At 47.4% G+C, this 8,520-nt stretch overlaps 1 pseudogene; it reads left to right on the forward strand.

The window, feature by feature from the left end:
• The first annotated feature begins 745 nt into the window (after nucleotides 1–745).
• Nucleotides 746–3,912, forward strand: LOC113655250 (annotated as a pseudogene).
• The last annotated feature ends 4,608 nt before the right edge of the window (nucleotides 3,913–8,520 follow it).

An 8,520-nucleotide genomic window follows, 5' to 3' on the forward strand; every position in this document is an offset into this window, starting at 1 on the left:
CCGAACCCGGCACTCTGGGACGAAATCTGTGTTGTGAACGACCTGATTTTGCGCTCCTCACGCGGTGCGGTTCAGGGCTGCGGCCACGTCATGGGCCTGGCCGTGTCAGGTGAGAGAGCGCTGTGGTTAAACCTGTCAGGCCTGGGCGACACTCAGAAGGCGGAGGTGATGGATGCCCCTTACGACCCGACTAAGGGCTTATTCGGGCCCGCTCTCGAGAAAATGAGAGAAACCAGCACCCTCAGGAAACAGGAGGATGAGGCTTTTCACCTCTGTTTGCCACGCAAGCAGGCGGCGCGACCACCCTCTCAGCCTACGCGGCAGAGCTTCGCAGCAGCCGCAGCATCGAGAGGGAGGCCGATGACCGCGAGAGCTGTGAGACCTGCTCACAGCGGACAGGTCGGTCAGAGACCGCGTCCGGATGGCTCCGGACCTTGGGGAAAGCATTCTTTTGCGGCCGCGGCGGCTAGGAACCGTCCGCCCCACCCCGAGGAAAGGAAGAAGAAGCGTGCGACCTGACGCACAGTTTTTCCCCGGTCCTTTTCTCTCCCCCGGCGAAGAGAAGAAGGCGGGAGTTCAGCCCTTCTGTTCTGAGTTTGTTAGGGGCTCATTATGTTCGCTCTCCTCCAGTTCAGCGAAGAGAGGGAGGTCAGAGCCATGTGCAGTGTCACCAAGCCCTCACACACACAGGGGAATTGACATTAAAACATGCATTATCACAGCCAAGCCACGGGCTGAGGGCGATATGCTCCCCAAGTTCAAGACACATGACAATAAATGTCGCACTATCGCAGCCAGGCAAACAGCCGAGGGCGATATGTTTAAAAAATCCCGGAAAATGCAAAGACATGAAAGGCGCTCCCCCAGTCCCACCACTGGGGCAGTGCTCACTTCCCCGTCAAAGGGAGCCCACTCGGCGCATGTGATGACGTCATCACTGCGCGACGATAGTGGGGCGGAAGTGTACGGGGGCCTTCTCTCGACCCACGTAGCCAGCTGCGTGGTTCACCGGTGGGTTTTAGCAACAGTTTCACGGGGATACAGGCTCCAATTTGCCATGAAACCGCCTCGTTTCAACGGGCTGATCATGTCGGTGGCCGAGGGAGAATCGGCTCGTGTGTTGACGGCCAAAATAGAAACCCTCCTGCACAAGCAGGCAATCAGAGTGGTACACGGGGGGGAGAGCCGTCAGGGCTTCTATTCCTGTTATTTCGTAGTTCCAAAGAAGGGCGGCGCAGCCCTCCGTCCCATTTTTGATCTGCGTGTATTAAACAGGCACCTCAGAAAGTATTCATTCAAGATGCTGACACACAAGGTGCTGTGTCGATCGATTCGTCCGGGCGATTGGTTTGTGACGATAGATCTGGCGGACGCGTATTTTCACATAGATATTTATCCCTCTCACAGGAAATTCCTCAGGTTTGCATACCGGGGCACAGCATATGAATTTCAGACTATACCGTTCGGGCTGTCGTTAGCTCTGAGGGTTTTTACCAAATGTGTGGAGGCAGCCCTGTTCCCGTTGAGGGACAAGGGCATAAGGATATTATCTTACATAGACGATTATCTGATATGCTCGTCGTCGAGGGGGCAAGCCATAAAAGACGCAGAAATTGTCCTAAATCACCTCAGAGACCTGGGTTTCAGGATAAATATGATGAAGAGCCGGCTGGTGCCCTCTCAACATACAGAGTATTTAGGGCTCAACTTGGACTCCCTGTCGTATCGAGTCACATTGGCGGAAGAGAGAGTAGCGTCTTTCACACAATGTCTCGCTCGTTTTCAGAGGGGACGAGTGGTCCCGTACAAGCTGTGCTTACGAATGCTGGGGCTTATGGCTTCGGTGGTCGCGGTGGTGCGTTTGGGGCTACTCAAAATGAGGGATTTTCAGCGCTGGATTGCGCGCTTGCGTCTGTGCTCTCGCCGGCATCTCAGCCGACCGGTGAGGGTAAATCATGCGTGTGTCGAAGTGCTCAGACACTGGAAAGCCCCTGTGACGCTCAGATTGGGGATTCCCTTGGGGGTGGTGTCATCGAGAGTAACTATGACAACGGACGCGTCCTTAAAGGGTTGGGAAGCAACCCTAATGGGCAGGGCTGTGAACGGCGTGTGGCCGCCACAGCTGATGCAGGAACATGTAAATTATTTGGAGCTATTGGCGGTGTGGCTGGCACGGAAACATTTTCTGAGTTTCCTCAGTGGTTGGCATGTTTTAGTGAAAACAGACACCACAGTGGTTGCTTACATCAACCGTCAGGGGGGCACACGCTCCCTTCGGCTGCATCGGTTGGCGACAAAGCTGACCGTGTGGAGCGACACACGGCTTCTGTCTCTCCGGGCGACTCACGTTCCGGGGATCTTGAACAGAGGGGCAGACTTACTGTCCAGGGGAAATCCCCTTTACGGGGAGTGGAAACTCCATCCTCAGGTGGTGAGCCAGGTATGGCAGAGGTACGGTCAGGCTGCCGTCGATCTCTTCGCCTCACGAGAAAACGGTCATTGCCCTCTGTATTTCTCTCTGGTGGACGAAAATGCACCGTTGGGTGTGGATGCTCTGGCCCATCGGTGGCCGGACGTGCTTCTGTATGCATTTCCCCCTCTGAGCTTAATCTCCCCCACTTTAGCCAGAGTGAGGAAGCAGTGCCTGTCATTGATTCTGATAGCCCCACGCTGGCCATCCCGACATTGGGTGGCGGAGATAGTCCAACTATTGTCGGGGCGGCCGTGACCCCTCCCCCAACGATGGGACCTTCTGTCTCAGGCGGGAGGGGAGATTTACCATCCTCATCCGGACTTGTTAGCCCTCTGCGCTTGGCCCGTGAGAGGTGGAATCTGAATGCGGCGGGCTTGCCCTCGTCAATTATACATACTATACAGAGTGCGAGAGCCTCCTCTACCCGCGCTCTTTATAGCAATAAATGGCGTGTGTTGAAGAATGGTGTGGGCGGAGAGTGATTATCCCTTTTCAGTGCTCTGTTAGGGATATATTATGCTTCCTCCAAGATCTGCTTGATAAAAGGAAGGCTTTCTCCACCATTAAGGTGTACCTGGCAGCTATTTCAGCCTGCCATGTAGGTTTTGGTGACAAAGTCGGCAGGCCAGCACCCTTTAATGAAGGGGGCGCGCCGCTTACGGCCGGTGTCTAGGCGGTTGGTTCCTTTGTGGGATTTTCCCATCGTCTTAGAAGCCTTGTCTCGACATCCTTTCGAGCCAATAGAGGCAGTGAGTCTTAAGTATCTCTCTCTTAAGATGGCACTGCTCCTGGCTTTGGTGACAGCCAAGCGTGTGAGTGATTTACATGCTTTGTCGGTTAGCCCGTCTTGCTTACAATTCGCTCCGGGGCTCACTAAAGTTACTTTTCGTCCTAACCCTGCTTTTGTGCTCAAGGTTTTGGAGCCGACATATAGGTGTCCGTCTACCGAACTGGCGGCTTTTCAGCCTCCACCGTTTTGTTCTCCGGAGGAGCGGAGACTTCATACATTATGCCCGGTGCGGGCTCTTCATGCGTATGTGAACAGGACAGCTGGTTTCAGAACTTGTGAACAGCTGTTTGTGTCTTGGGCTACTCCTCACACAGGGAAGCCGTTATCTCGACAGCGGCTATCCCACTGGATTGTGGAGGCGATATCTGTGGCTTATGGTTGCAGGGGTCTTCAGCCCCCTGAGGGGTTGAGAGCCCACTCCACTAGGGGTATGGCCACGTCGTGGGCTTTACTCAGAGGGGTTTCCGTTTCGGACATTTGCTCGGCGGCGAGTTGGGCAACGCCGCATACATTTGTGCGGTTCTATAGGCTAGACCTTGCGGAACCGTCCTTAGCACACGCAGTGCTGGGTGCCGGGACTACTGTACCCGTTTGGAAACAGTAATGTGGGTGCAATCCGGGAGCTGTCTATATCTCCCATAGTGAAACACCGAGCAAAGTTAGAAAAAGAACGTTGGGTTACTTAACGTAATCCCCGGTTCATTGATAACAGAGTGAGGTGTTTCACCAGCACTTCCCTCCTTGCACTTGGACGGGAAGAAATCTCGTTAATGACGTAGACAGGGATCAAACTGGCTGATAAAGACAGGGGGGAGTCTGGTCGCAGGTCGACCTGTCTGTCAAAGACAGACGTGGTGTCATAAGAGCTTCCGTAGTTGGTCACGCCCAAAGCGATTCCCATAGTGAAACACCTCACTCTGTTATCAAAGAACCAGGGATTACGTTAAGTAACCCAACGTTACCCTCTGTTTATCGGGGAAGAGTTTTGGTTTATCCCCTGTACACCAGGGAAGAATTGTGTGTTATCATCTAGAAATCAGAAACAGTTTATGGGCTATTCCCTAATTTAGAGAAACTAGCAGTAGATTGTCTAAAAAGAGAAATCCCATAGCAATCAAAATGTTTAAAAAGAATGCAAGACTGATCCCCACTACTGAAAAAGGTGGATTAGCTACCCCTTTGTGGACTAGTGGAGAGTTCAAATCGGTGTTAGATGAGCAAATGAATGTTATAGTGACAGACTCAGTCAAACAGAATTTGACAAAGAAATATGGCATTCATCCAGATGAAGTGTGGTCTATTGAAGAGTGCAAAAATGTGCTAGGTGCTTGTATCAGAAAGAAAAATGTCAAAGGAATTATCTGTTGCCACATGGAATTTTGTGTTACCTCAGCACAAGAGCATGCCCAGTGTATTGCAGAGCTAGAAGAGCAAAACAAAGAATTACGTGCACGAGTATCTTCCATCATTAATGTATATCCTGACTTGCATTCCTTGTCTAACCAAGAGGGAGATAATGTGTCCTTAAATGACCTTACTGATCAGCCAGTCAATGCCCTTGTGTGTGGAGCTCGAAAAAGGGTTCAAAGTAGAATAGAAGAGGTAGAAAATACTCCTTGCCTATCTCCAGTATTACAAGTGCAAACTGTCATTAAAGCTTTAGGGCCTGGAGCAATAGAGAGACTTTCTCAAAGTTTGCCATCAGCACATTCTATTTTTGAGAAATTTTGAGAATCACCATTTTGAAGGAGTCCTTAGGATACTGAAGGATATTATTGGGCCAAAGATTGACTGGGCCAGAGTCACTAGCTGTGTGCAGAAAAAGGAAGAAACTGTAAGTGAATACACAGAAAGAGTTTGTCAATCAGCTGTTCCATACAGTGGAATAGCGAACAGTCTAGATGATGTATTAAATGATAAGGGACCATTAGTCAGGGCATGGTTTGATGGCCTTTCATCAGAGTACAGGAATGCTCTGCCTTTCTTAGACCTTACTTGGTCTATTCAAACACTGATAAGCAACTTGGACAGGTTAGCCATCTGGGAAAGGGATTCTGATGTTAAGATAAAAGTCAGAACAGCCGCAGAATCGTTAAATAATTCCTATGCAGAGACTAGGCAAGAATCCAGGGTCCCTAAGAGAGAGGGAACATGTAACTATTGTGGAAAATCAGGGCACTGGGTAAAAGATTGTAGGAAAATGCAGCAAGATAGCAGAAGAAATTTACAACATAACCCCTCACCCACCCAGCCTGCTTATAACCCAGAGGCAGTCCATCCTCTTTCTAGTGAAACCATAGGACAGCTTGTTCAGGCCTGTACAAATGCAGTTTTAGGCCAAACAATAAAAGTCAGGTGCCCAAATTCAGTATCCACATCAAAGAATCAAGCTAAAATCACCTCCTCCTGTTGGGGAAATTGGTTAACCACGCTCACAGCCCTCAACATTGTTTTGCAGCGTGCCCCCGTCACTAACCCATCCTTGTGTATGATGTCTGCAATGACTGTTGTTTCTTTAGAGGATGAAGAAATGACTCATGACTGTTTTATCCTTACGCACTCATCTTCAAGTGCTATTGCAGAGACTCCACTAGAGAATGCTGATTTTGAATTGTTTATTGACGGTTCAGCTCAAGTCATTGAAGGGAATAGGCGAGCAGGATATGCAGTGACACCTGCATCCGATGTAGCTTCTGGACATCTCCCAGATCACCTCTCGGCACAAGCAGCAGAACTAATTGCATTAAGGCGAGCATGTACACTGGCATCAGGTTCAACTGCGAACATTTACACAGACTCTAGATATGCTTTTGGAGTTATTCATGATTTTGGTGTAATATGTCAGAGTCGTCAGTTCCTAACATCATCAGGATCCCCTATTAAACATGTTGAATTAGTGAGAGACCTAATGTTTGCCATGACTCTTCCAAAACAGTTAGCAGTGATGAAGGTCAAAGCACATCTTAAACCTAACACTGCATAATCTCAGGGTAATGCTCTTGCAGACATAGCTGCAAAAAAAGCCTGTTCATACAGTATGGTGCATGTGTGTGCTGGTATGACAACAACCGATGTTATTAAGACTCCAGAGTCCCTTACTGATCTGTACAAAGATGTTCCACTGTATGAAGCATGGGAATGGTTAGATAAGGGAGCTGTAGTTAATTCATCAGGCCTTATTCATCAGCTGCTGGACCAAAGGGGGAAAATATGTGGCACCCGAATCACTTCTGCCGTATTTGGCCCAGCCGCTACATAACTTAGGTCACATTAGTTCAGCAGCAATGATCCACCATTTTTCAAATCAGTGGTGGAATCTGGCTTTTAGAGGCATAGCTACAGAGACAGCCAAGCGTTGTGTCATATGCCAACAGAATAATAATATCCCGTCAACTGTCACAGCAGCAGCACATACCCCAGCCCCACCAGGGCCTTTTCGACACTTACTGGTAGATTACATCTCAATGCCACCATGTAAGGGAAAGACTGATGTCTTGGTAATTGTAGATAAATTCTCTAGATGGATAGAAGCCTATCCTACAGGACGAGCCACTGCCTCACACACAGCCAAATGTCTGATTAATGATTTTATCCCTAGATGGGGTTTGCCTGATTCAATTGACTCAGATCAAGGTACGCATTTTACAGGAGAAGTAGTAAAGGAAGTTGCCAGAATGCTTAAAATTAAGTGGAAACTTCATTGCCCATATAGGCCACAAGCTTCAGGTCAAGTAGAAAGAGCAAACCAGACAATTAAGACAAGGCTCAGAAAAATGCACCAGGAGAGTGTACCATGGGTTGAAGCGCTGCCAGCAGAATTATATAATCCCAGGACAATTGGTAATGATACAATCACTCAAAAGCAAACCCTTAGAACCTAGGTGGCAGGGACCATATCAAGTATTAGTAGTGACTGATGCTGCAGTTCTGTGTAAAGGAAAAAGAACTTGGACTCATGTATCACACTGTAAAGTCGTTCCACCACCTGCAGTGATAGACTAGGACACATAGACCAGTGAGGAGCCCACGGAGGAACCGAAGGCAATAGTCCTCGGGGATCAACCCGGTGGTGAAGACTTTCTCATAGAATTCCCCTTTTTATCCCCACCTTACTGGTCCTTAGGTGTCATAATACTACAGCTTAGGGCAAGTAAACAAACTATATATATATATATATATATATATATATATATATATATATATATATATATATATAGTAGCAATTTTGGCTCGCGAAGCAAGGTAAATATTTATAAGCAACTATAACGTGTTATAGTGACTTCTAAATATTTTAACCTAAGTTGAAATTGACGGTACTGGAATTAACGTTACGCTTATTTGGTCTGTTCGTCCGCTGAACAGGCCGTGTAACCTTTATTAATTCTATGAAGGCGGTATCTTCCCGGCCAAGAAAGATTCGCTCTCCTTTTACTGTATACCGTAATTTAAATTAAATTAACTTAATAGAGCATGTAGTTCAGACCAGATATTGCAGGTACCTTAATTTGTGAGCGATACTCAGAGACAAATCACCTGTGGCTCAAAATTATGACATTTAATGAATGAGACAAACACAACATAAAACTAACTACACAAACAAACAAAAGAAATAGGGAAATGAAAATGAAAATAAAATAAAACAAAAGAAATTAAAATTGGGGAAAGGGAGGAAGAGACTGGAAAGAAGAAACTAGAGAAAGGAAGGAAAGGAATGGCAAGCTTAGACTCAAAAATTAATCAAACCCTAACTGGGAAATCGTCACAGAAACTTAAATTCACCTTAAGATTCAATGAAAGATTCCTACTTAAAATTACGCATCTAAATTGGTTGGTAAAGGAAACGGTTACTTGCATTGGCTTACTGCACAAGAGTCCGGATGCAACAGAGAAATCTCTGAAAAGTCAGTTAGGGTGGGGTCAGACGTTCTTCCAAGTTCTCCTGAAGATCAGAGCAGTTGTCGTTCTTGGAAGTGAAGCTTGCTGGAACTTCTTTGAAGGAAGATGGAGTCGTCTTGAAGCTGTTCCAGAAGTCTGACCATGGATTAGTGGTGTTTGTGACAATTTAAAGGTTGCAAACTCCACCCATCTTTGGGGAGATGACCAATACTTCGGTCAGGATTTTGGAGGGAAAAACTCCCTTTGTTTCAGGTGTCTGTGGGCGTGGTTTAGCTATCAAACTTTTAGATGACTTTAAAGTTTGATCCAGGGTGTATTAAGATGGTATGGCGCCTTTCGTGCTCAAATAAAATACACCAGT

The sequence above is a fragment of the Tachysurus fulvidraco genome, chromosome 4 (assembly GCF_022655615.1).
Source record: "Tachysurus fulvidraco isolate hzauxx_2018 chromosome 4, HZAU_PFXX_2.0, whole genome shotgun sequence".
Lineage (NCBI taxonomy): Eukaryota > Metazoa > Chordata > Actinopteri > Siluriformes > Bagridae > Tachysurus > Tachysurus fulvidraco.